Source organism: Apis cerana, linkage group LG1, assembly GCF_029169275.1.
Source record: "Apis cerana isolate GH-2021 linkage group LG1, AcerK_1.0, whole genome shotgun sequence".
Lineage (NCBI taxonomy): Eukaryota > Metazoa > Arthropoda > Insecta > Hymenoptera > Apidae > Apis > Apis cerana.
In genome coordinates, this window is record NC_083852.1 from 16,391,404 (window position 1) to 16,402,952 (window position 11,549).

Genomic DNA, 11,549 nt, shown 5'->3' on the forward strand with positions numbered 1-11,549 from the left:
ATTTTACTTGCGACATTTTACTTACGGTTTCAACAGCGAAACCGTCCAGAGAAAACGACAAACGATTCTCGTATCGTTATTTAGAATACACAGAATTGAAACGATTCTCGACGAAGCACGTTTCGACTATCAATCGTATGAAAATAGTCTTACCTTTGAGAGAAGTTCCCGTTGCGGGATGTTGAGTAATCCACAGGGAGGCAGAGGGTAGAAATCCACAAACAGAACAGCCCCGAGCTCGAGGAGAAGCTTGTCCACCAACAAAATCGTACGCACTAATTGTTCGTCAGCGAGTACGCGTGGGTAAGGTTATGCACGCGCGGGCTTTTCAAACCGTATATGTAACACTATCGTGATAGTTTTGTTAGACACGATCGAACGAAAGAAACAAAGGCAGAAAAGAGAGAGAAAGAGAAGAATTTGAATACGCAGCCACTTACGAGGACGATTGTTGCAAACAACGGAGACGAACGAAGAAGACCGACTATACCGGCTCACCGTGAAGGACTGACGATGCTCTTCGATTGCTGGCTGCTCGTTGCGCAGGCTCTGCGCTCGGCTCTCGACGCTAGTGTTCGACACCAATCGACTACCTCCGGCTAGTTTCGACCTTTCTCGACTCCTGAGTCGAACTTCAATGGAGGAAGGAGAGGGAGAAGAAAGAGAGCGAAAGAGAAAGAAATAATGATAGGAGGCTGGCCTCAGGCTTGGCAACCTCGACGAACTTTTGCTTGGGTCGAGGCCGTATGAGCGTTTCTGTTTTCGTGTTGGAATTAAAGAGCCTCTCTCGGGATCGGTCTCGATGATAACGCAGAATGCATCTGACTAGTATTACGCAAGCAATCGAATTCTCTGGTAGCTTTGAAAACCCGCTATTCCAAACGAGTGTGACCGAGATCGCTCGACTCGATATAGGCTCGTGTAAATATTTGTACATATAACAGAAATTTAATATTGGAACCGGTAGTAGAAGTGCATTCATAATATGTACTTTATAATTTGATAAATTGATTAGGAAATGATTTTATCAAGAAAGGGCATCGACTTGAAATTTTATTTTTTTAACTTACTTCAATTCGATTCTATAATTGATGCAATTGACGTTGATTGTTCTTTTTTTATTTCTTATTTTCATTCAATTTCTGATTCTTGCGTAAATTACGCAAGTGTCAAACGTTTATTGCATTTCTTAATTTATAAGAATACATTATTTAAATAAATATATCTTAATAATATTTTTTGATTAAAAAAAAAGAAAAAAAATATCAAAGAAAGTTAACGTTTTCACAAAATTAGCGAGACTTCCTACCAAAGACGCTTTGTATCCGCGTCACGAACTTGCGTCGGTTCGAAGGCTGCGAAATTACATCGGAAGAAACCGGTAGCAAAATAAAGCTATATACTTCTCCGTTTCTCTAATAATAGAGTAGACGGTGCGTTGCTTCCAGATTAAATGCCGTCTAGGACCTGAGGAACAGGCAAGGTCAAGACGTTCTCGGGATTGAACGATCGACGTTCGATTTATTACCGATTCCGCGCACCGATTTAGGGCGTTCCTTGTACGGGAAAGGGAAATGAGGAACGAGCGCACATCCTGACAAGGTATAGACGTTCGAACTGGTGGACAAGTTGTCCATCGAAAGTCGATGGGAAATAGAAAGTACGTAATGCCATCGTTGTCCTCCTGGTTTATCGGTGAAACGTCGACGAAGACACGAGGTATTGCACGTGCATTCGAGTCATGAACCGTAAAGATTCCGGCGAAAATGTTGAAATTGTGTACGATTAGAACGGAATGATATATGATTGATGGATTTTTAACTTTTAATGTCAATGTTATCGAGTTCTGCGTTAATTTTCCTCAATCGTGGAGTGCAAGTGGTTTTTAACGAATATATTATAGTCAATGGTTTCATGGTGTTGCTTCAGTTTTCTAAATTGAACATTGTTTAGTAAATTTTCCAAGACACTATTGGCCGAGAAAAATGAAAGATAGATCTATGAGATGAAAGAAGATACCGTTTAAAACCGTCTGGATAAATCAACCGAACAGAGGGATAGGAACGAAATAAAAGCTAAATATTTTTACTGGTGTGAATCTCAGCCTGTCTTGTATCATCGTTGGCTTTAATGACTACGCGTTTGGTCGGTGCCACATTTAGACAAGAAAGGGTAAACCAGTATGTATCTCCCAAATCACCGAAGTTAAAATAACTTTTTATGAACTTCATTATCATGTTTCTTCGTCATTTTGTTTCTCTTCTCCGCGAATCTGCAAAAAGATAAATACAAAAATTCGTTAGCAATTACCAATTGCAAAAACTATAATTTACAATTTTATTAAAATTGTCTTCTTTCGTGTTCATTTTCCTAATTAGTAGTCAAACTAAATGTTCTAACGAATATTATTTCCCAGAAATAATTGTGCCACAAATACCAAAAGGCAAATTGGCCATAATGCGTAACCAACTACGGACCGTGCAGTTAATATAATTGCATTGAAATTTGATTTTACCAAAGGCAAATTTGCATCGACTACGATTACTTGCAGTCGTAATAACGTTTCTTCGGGATCCTATAGTCAACTATACGATCTTATATACGGTTACTGAAAATTTATCGCAAAACAAAAGGGATACGCAAGGGGAATATGCAACGAAATGGTCAATAACCATCTGCTTATAGATAATACTATCCTTTACAACATGTTATACGCGAGAACCGGTGATAGATGGCTCAAAGACATTATGCATCGGTCAGGAATCTCTTTGACGATCCATTACGAGGACCGTGGCAATTAAACGGCTTCTGGAAAACTCATTGCAGCGTATAGCATTCATCCCGACAACGTCTCTACATCTTTGTCGAGCCGCGTTATTACCCTATTAAAAGCCTTAACGTCTCTTATTTGTCACGGAACGGAAGCGCGGTCTGTTTATGACAAACATTTAAACGTTGGCGAGAAAGGCATTGAAACGAAGACGTGGCGTTAATCTCTTAACATTAAGTACGTGTTTATTGCCTCTTCTGATAATGAAAAGAGATTCCATCTCCTTCGATGCAACATTGATCGCCCTTTTCAAATTTGCGCGTACGTATTTTCATTATTCCCGTTTTCTCGCCATTACAACGTTACATAACCATTATCGTTATTCCACCATTCTCGTCTCCATCCAACAATCCGTCAATTTCTCGTCGACTGAAAAACGAACGGCGTTGAAAAGAATATTACGCCGCGCGGCAATTCCAGCGTGGCCCAACTTCGAATGCCCGACGTCTCGAGCGAAATTACGAAAAGAGATTTTAATGCGGCTCCAGTGTACTCTGTATCTCTGTATATCGTCACGGGATCTACGCGCCAATGTAAACGAGACGAGGAGGCTGCACGAGGGAATGCGTGGAATCAGGTTATCTGGTCGTTTGCTTAACAGGTGGATATTTTGTGGCCTGGTAAACACACAGGCCGATAAAGGTGGTCCTCCTCCTAGACATCGACGGTATTCGAGATAAGAGCCGAAAGGGGATCCCTGTTGCACCCGTCGGCCTCACCGCCTGTAATTTCTCTCGCCACGAGGCAATTAAAAATTTTTTCCGTGCCCATCGCCGAGGCCAACCGTTTAGCCCGACAGAGCTCCCGTGTTCCCAACGATCCAACTTTTGTTTTTCCGCCTCGTTCCTCTTTCCCCCGCCTGCGTGCCCTCGCCCTCCCCAAGTAAATCCCGAGACCCAGCTATTATCTACACGAAGGGGGAGGGGGAGAGAGAAAAAGGACGAGCATTAATATATATTCAGCCAGGATTCCACCAGGCCGCTACAGATCATTATCCCCAGGAAGGAGAGGGACGCGATAATCCAGCGCGAATCCTCTTCTTCCTTCCGACCCCTCTTTTGCCCGCAAAATATAATTCGACGCTACTTTATATTCGACCGTCGTTTTTCGCGAGTCACGAAATCGATACGATCGGCATCATTAAATTTCCCCGTTATTCCGATTCCGTGTAAAATTTCGATAGTATACAGTCGAGTCTGGCCATAAAGGATTTAACGCCATTTTCAAAAAGATTACAGTTTCGTTCTGCATGAATTTACATACTCTCCCTCGGCCGATCCGTAGTGGATGCACACGATGGATCGACGTGAAACTTTTATCGTGCCAATTTACAATCCAACCTCTCTCATCAACCGGAGAGATTCACGACCGGCACTTTCATTCCCGCGCATTGTATTACCATTATGATATACCTCGTTTCGTTCCCCCCTTTTGCACAAAGAGCGAGCCGATTTTAATTCTCGTTCTAAAAATGAAACGAACGAGATAACGTTTACGCGATCGAAACGAAAGGAAAAAAGGGAGAAAGATTGACATCAAAGAGTTTCTTCACCTTCGTTTCCCAACCTTTCATCGATACACAAGCATCCCTTTTTCCAGGAATATCCGTTAAAGGTGAAATAACTCGTAACTTCTTTCCAGCCTTCTGGGATGCGAATGAAAATATACCAGCTAGTTTTATCCATCGTTTAGCCTCGTCTCTGCAAACAGTCAGGAAACAGTCGAAAATATCGAAAGTCACGTGTATACAAACCGTGCATATATATATATATGCGTAAAATGCGTGGAAGAGACGTTTCGAGAAAGGAAGGGAAGCGTGAAAAAAGGCGAGGCAGATATATATATATATACGCGCGCGGTATAGCGAAGCAGGGTCGAAATTATCCCCGAGGAAAGACTACGGTCGGTGCCTGGGCTCTCGCTTTAAATTACAACCAGGAAGATGGTGCCTCCCTCCCCTGCCCCCCGACCATCTGGACCCTTTGTTTCACTCCAAGCTTCGTCCTTCCCCAAGGCACGCGATACGTACGCCTTCAGAATCTCCTCCTCGCCTGAACTGAAAATAAAGGACAGAGGCGCGTATTCCACTCTTTGCCTTGGGCCGGGGAAGAAGATTCTTGGAGCATATAGCGGACCTGGAACGACAGGAAGAAACGAGAATGTTGAGCGTCGTGTACCTACTAGGATTTTTCAACCCTTTCTTGCGTACGGCCACGCTAATTGCTTTAATTGCAAGGGGAATGTAACCACGCCACGTAGAATGGGGGCCTTTCTGACCTGGCAAAAAGATCTTGGCCATCTTGCGCTCTCTGGATCGTGTTGTTCGTGTTGTACCTGCGAAACCTTCGGGTTTCCCAAATATTAGTTTTGAATCGAAAGATATTACCACGATGCCACGGGATTGGCGGTGATACGACTTTCGACGAATCTCAACGGCGATCCTGTTTCAGATCCGTGTCTAACGGTTTTTACAGTCTCCTACAGAAGGGGATATGCAAGGTAAGTACGAAGCGTTGGAACGAAAAGAGGAAAAAAGAATAAAAGTCACCACGGAACACGATCAAGCACGTGTTTAAATCGTTCCTTTCCTCTCGTTAATATACTCGTATTTTATTACACCTTTCCCCGTTGGATTCCTGGCGAGGTGAAATTTTAAACGCTGCTATCCTCGGGCTGAATTCGTTCACTCTCTACCTCTACTTTTCTTATCCAACGAATCTAATTCGTATACTTCAACACGTACACGTATCGTGTCGTTTCCAGAAACACAGCCACCACCTTCGTCAATTGGATTCCTGTTATTAAGAACGCAAACCGCGTTAGTGTATTGAGTCCCTGTTTACAGCTAGATGCTCATTAAGCTTAATGGAAGCAACGTACGTACGTGGCACGGGCCCCCGGTCGCGGGTCCCGTTATCCCGAAAGAATGGTGTAATCTCGCGATCTCTCTTGCGAAAAAAAAAGAAAGAAGAAGAAGCCGCCGCGACAGAGAGGAGGACGCGTAATCTCTGCAATCCTCCGAGGCGTGATTTAATTTCCCCGTTTCCCAATCTGTCAAAAGTGGTAGCAAGAAAACGGCGGCGCGTCCGTTTAAAATCACGTCCCTCGAAAGCCGTGCTACGCATTCGCTCGATACCGAATGTCATTTGTCATTCTAAACGGATCGCGCGCCTCGCCTCGCGCATTCTGATCCCGGGGAAAAAAAAAGGACTAACGAACCGGCAGCTCGATAAATGGCAATCGTCCCTCTCGATCCTCGACGACCAGCTTCACGCATGCGGCATCGTAATTCACCGCATGATTTTGGATTCAGACTTTCTACCGTAGAAGGAATATATAGTTGCCGCGTATATAGCTGTTTGTAATAACGGGCGGGAAAAATTGTCTCGAAGCGAAGCGAAGAAAGTCCAACGAAAGTGATCCCACGTAACACGTGGACGTGGACAGACGCTTTATTCTCGATTCCCGTCGCATTGTCGATGAAAGCGATCCGGCGAGGCACATTCCTGCATCTCGTTAAGTGTCACGAAATTTGCATATTCGCGGTTTCTTGCTGGAAACTCCCTCCCCCTTCCTCGACAGTCACCCCTTCCGCCGAGAATTGATGCGACAGAAGAATCAACCGTTGGAAGAGTAATAGCGCGTGATCGATCCTAATCTCTTGGATGATATGGAGAGATGATCAGTGGAGAAATACTTTCCCGAATTTTTATGAGATTTTGTACGTATGGTTACTTATTTTGGTTGAACAAGTGGTGTAATTTGTAAGGGGAACAAACTTTTAACGCTTTGTATTTGTTAATTTGTTAACCGAAGCGCGAATTCCGCGCCACGGAAACAGTTTTTACGCCAAGAAGTTTCTACGTAAAGCGTGGAAAAACGTACACGCTTGACAGGTTGACCGTTCCACCTACCGTTTTAATCGGGCCGCTACTTTTTCCCACTTTTCGAAGTAATTCGATCGAAAAAAGCGAATGCGCCAGGATCGTTAACGCGTTATTTGAGAAATATTATAAAAATTGTACGAATTAAACAAATTCGGTCAAATACGAGTTTTTCGAGCAGCTTAACCGAAATCGATTTAATCCGTAAATGCTCAGATTGCAAATAAGTTTCTTACCTCACACGTGAGTATATGCGCGCGTGTAACACGCGAAATGTAAGATGTAATATCGTAATACGTTTGTGCAATCACGATGCACGTAATGACGTGTATCTACGATTATTACCTGAATTGCACACGTACAAAATTGTACGACGATTAATAATCCGATTGAAAATGGTAATCGTAATTATATCTCTATCCGTATGAATTCCAATCAACGATGGAATCCCGCTTTTCCGCGAGAGAAACGGAACCATTTTTCCCCTCCATCCTGTATAAACGTCGAGGAAAAAAAAAGGAAACGGAATTTATATAATTTCGTCTCGAGGAACTTTCTCCAGGTCGCGCAACGAGAATCTCTTTGTTGCTTGTTGTTGCGCATATCGTTCTCGACGAGCAGCGCGTTTTCAGAATTTTCCACGGCGACCATCCATCGACGCTCCACGTTTGGATTCGTTTTTCCGTCACGGCTCGAATTTGCATTGTTGAAGGAGCGACGCGAGCTGCGCGCGTGCACTCCGCCCTTCTAACGCACTCCGTTTCGCGTGGCCACGCGCTCGCACACGAGGACAACGGGTGCACACGTACGCAAAGAGTGGCCAGGATCGATGCGAGCCAGCCACGTGGGCGACTTGTTAAGTGCGCCGTGGAATCACACCCGACTGCCACGAGCCACGTATTCCGCATCACGTTGCATCCATACAAGAGTGCGCACTTTGATTTAATGCTCCGAGGAGCGAGATAAGAGGGAGGGGCCGACTTTTTTCGGGATAATACGAATGTTCGTAAGCGCGTAATGGCGAGCAAGGTCGCGACTATTGTGCGCTTGCATTACGAAGATGGACTGGAATGGAAGTGGAACTGGGATAGATATGCTTGTTTGGACGAGAGATCTTGATTAAACGTTGCCAGCCGCCAGATCATGGATATGGATTATTAAGAGATGTTTATTTAAACTTCAGAGGCAAAGTTGCGGGATTATTGGCAGTAATGATGTTGCAGGGAGTAAGAAGGTTTTTGATTGGTAATTTATTTCTTGAATGAAAAGATATTATTTCGCGATTCTCTTTTCACCTCGATGATAATTAATTGGTCCGATTTTATGTCACGAGAAGCGAAAGGAGAACGGTTCGACGATCTCTTGTGCGAGGTTGTAGCAAAATAGAAATTATGTTAGAGGCGAATTCGATGTAGAAAAAAATGATGAACGTTAATATCTTACCATTTGTTCCGTGGCAAGGAAAATGACTTTATTAACGTTTTCCTCTGTTCCAGTTGGAAACTGGACTTTAGTTCCGGTGCAAATACCCGCTGTCTCCGGTCGTAACACTTGGCGAATAATGTTAACGATGTGCCACGAAAAATCACCGCCCACATGATTTACGAAATGATAAATTAATTGCGCGAAATCTGAAAGCACACGTGAATCATGTTAGATCTTGTTGTACAAATCACTTGTTCTACGGGATGATTAATGATTAAAGATTGAGACCCTTAGTCGGGAAGATATTTCAAAACCTCGATGAATAATGGTCGTATAATCGCTGCAGTTATCGAAACAAATATATAAAAAGTCTTAATCCAATTCCGTTGCTCCTACAATCAAGAAAATAACGTCAATGAGATTAATCAGATAATGAAAAATTCAATCGAATAATCGATAAATAATTCTACTTACGTTTCATCGGATTTGCATCGAGTAATTAATCGAAATATCCAACGCAGACGATTAACGATTTATTGCCAATAAATGATATATCCTCGCAGGCCAAGTGATAATCCCTGACACGAATATTTCCCCCAATTCCCCAATTCCGTTTAATGTACCAGTTAGAAACGTGGTAACGCCAAAATAGGAACGGCAATAGGTGGTTAATAATAAAACGGGGCGATAATTATAGGGTGGGCCACGCATGAACATGAGTTTTCGGCCATCTATCCAAAACTCGCAGAATCCTCGAACGAGTTCCATCTGCGCGGATATATGCGGTCCGGGGATTACTCACGCGGCCTCCGAGGGTGCGTCGAAATAGAACGCTTAGTCAGACGTCACCAGGAACTGCAACTCGGGGGAGTCACCGTGCTCGCCATGCACGCGCGTCTTAGTTTGTTACGCTTTATGTACTTGTCCAACGATCTATAGAGGCTTAAAACGATCGAAAACGTGTCTGTGCGAGATGCAGCCGTGCACCGGAGACGCGGTTATAACAGGCTTTGCCCGGACAGGGTTACATTAAATTAAAACGTGATCCTATCGCGGCCGATAGAATGCCTGCCATTGCTCGCGAGAACCTACAGTTATCTTAACGCGTAAGCTTCTAGCGAGACTCATGCAAAGTAAGAGAAATTGGATAGCGTTTTTCTTTTCTTTCTCTTTTTCTCTCTTTATGTGCCGGTATCCAGAGCACCGCACTCGTACTGCTCCAAAGAATGGAACGAGAAGTGAATACTTTGTCATTCTGGATCTTTGTTTGTTGAAAGTTAATAAAAGATTCTACGATAGTTAAATTTCATTTCGTTCTATATGCTCTTGTAAATTTTATGTATGTTCGGTAACTGGTTATTACGATTCTCATTCTGTCGAAATTTTATTGGTTAAATATGTATATTTGAAATTAACGATACGTAGAATTTCTTCGATCTTAATCTTCTTTTTAATTAGAAAAATTAAACAGGGATCGTGTGTAATTATATTAATCGTGTAAGTATATTAAGTGGAAAAGAATTCTCGAGTATTGGTGTTAGTAATAGTGGTTGACTTAGGTGGATACACGAATTGAGTCGAAGCACGTGGTTCGATAGCTACGTGTTATATAGACGAGGGCTAGTTTAAGATTGCTGATGTTAAAAGGGGAGCGCACCTGGATCGACCAAGATACTTATTTGCATCCACTATATCTCTCTACTTCGACCCAGGTGGTTGATCTACGTTGTACCATCTAGATTACTTGCCTCGGGGTATATACAGGTAGCATCTTAACAAAATTGTTTCCAATCACGCCAAAATTCCTTTCTAAATTTGTCTTAATTGTTTTTTTACAATTCGAGCAGATAATAATATTACGTAGCAATCTCAGAGATATAGAAATTGTAAAGAATAATTTACCGTAATGAGTAATTTGAATATTTTATTTAAAATAAATATATTGTTAATGATAATTATTATTTTATTAAATATTTTTTTGATTCAAAAGAAATATTCCATTGTCGAATGTTTTGAATAGTAAGTGTTTAATAATATAATTATATAGTTAATATTCAATATTTTTCATTATTTTACTTATATTACGAGTTTATTTATAATATATTTTTTATATTTAGTATTTTTTTGATTCTTCAAGTTTTTTAAAGAAAGCTTTACACAACAGCAGAGTGGCGCAGTGGAAGCGTGCTGGGCCCATAACCCAGAGGTCCGTGGATCGAAACCACGCTCTGCTAAGTGGTGTGAATTTCTTTTTTTTTCTTTATTACAAATATATCTATTACAAAAATACTTTTAATAAGAATGAAACAGATATTTAAAATTATGCAATGATAATAATATTCTATAAAATTCATTTATTTCACAAAGTAAACGAAATTCAATTTATTATAATGGAAACAGCATCTCGCTACTTTTTACCTGAATTTTAATTCAATTGCGAAGGCGTTTAAATTGCGAATTGAGTAATTTGCAATGCAAAAAAAAAAACAGGAGTGCGTCCTAAAGTCCCGTAAACTCAAGATACAACTGGTGAGCAATGACACGCACAACGATGGATGCCATGCCTCAGTCATTGTCCGTAAAGAAAAGATGAGACAACGAGTTCAGGAGTTCACCAGAGTTCACGGACGTAAATTTGGTGGGTGTCATATTCGCTTCGCGGAGTATGTCTTCAGGAAGTTTTAAAAGGAACTCGCTTTGACCGAGATATCTTCAAGAAGAAAAACACTCAAACTACCGAGTAGTATTCACGACGTTACATTTATAAAAGAATATTTATTGATCGTAATTTTCAATTTTAAATATCATATCGTTTAATATATTTCTTACTTTCTCTAAAAAAAAAAAATATATATATATTTGTCCGAATAACAGGATATGTTATATAAGCGTAATACTATCGTATTATTTTAGAATATAGGCGGTGATAGTTTCGTAAAATTTTAATGATAGAAAATAACATTGAATTTACGAAATTGCGTGTAAACTTGGAAACATCTGCGTCACACAGAACAAGTATAACCGTCTAATTGCAGAATTAGAAAAAAAGATTCCCGTTTTGCAATTATCTTTCAGTTATTTCACGACCTATTATTACGTAACTGTTCCGTGTTGATGCTTTATTCAAAGCATCATCTATTTTCTGAACTGAAATTCTTTGATACTTTACGAATTTCCTTTGATGTTTACTGATTTATTCTTAACTTATGGTATTGCGTACTATATACGAATATGTTTGTAATAGAAACAATTGATCCCGTATCGTTGTAAAAATACATGAAAATAGATTATAATAAAGTTATAGATTGAATTTAAAAAAAAGGAATAGAAAGTACATAATGACCATTGTCTGCTCGGCGCCTACTCGCAAGTATTGATGGTATTTACTCGCGCTCCTTATAAATGGAATA

General features: G+C 41.1%; 1 protein-coding gene and 1 non-coding gene across 16 annotated transcripts in view; one reads left to right on the forward strand and one right to left on the reverse strand.

Moving 5' to 3' along the window:
- The window catches only part of LOC108001569 (trichohyalin), a 109,364-nt gene extending 108,816 nt beyond the window's left edge, over positions 1-548 (reverse strand). For all 15 annotated transcript variants that reach the window (XM_062087229.1, XM_062087220.1, XM_062087235.1 and 12 more), the window contains exon 1: positions 154-548. The gene's annotated coding sequence lies outside the window, so the exon portion shown is untranslated. The remainder of the gene's footprint in view (positions 1-153) is intronic.
- A 9,753-nt stretch (positions 549-10,301) lies between these two features.
- Positions 10,302-10,373, forward strand: Trnam-cau (transfer RNA methionine (anticodon CAU)). The gene has a single exon. It is a non-coding gene; the product is annotated as a tRNA-Met (tRNA).
- The last annotated feature ends 1,176 nt before the right edge of the window (positions 10,374-11,549 follow it).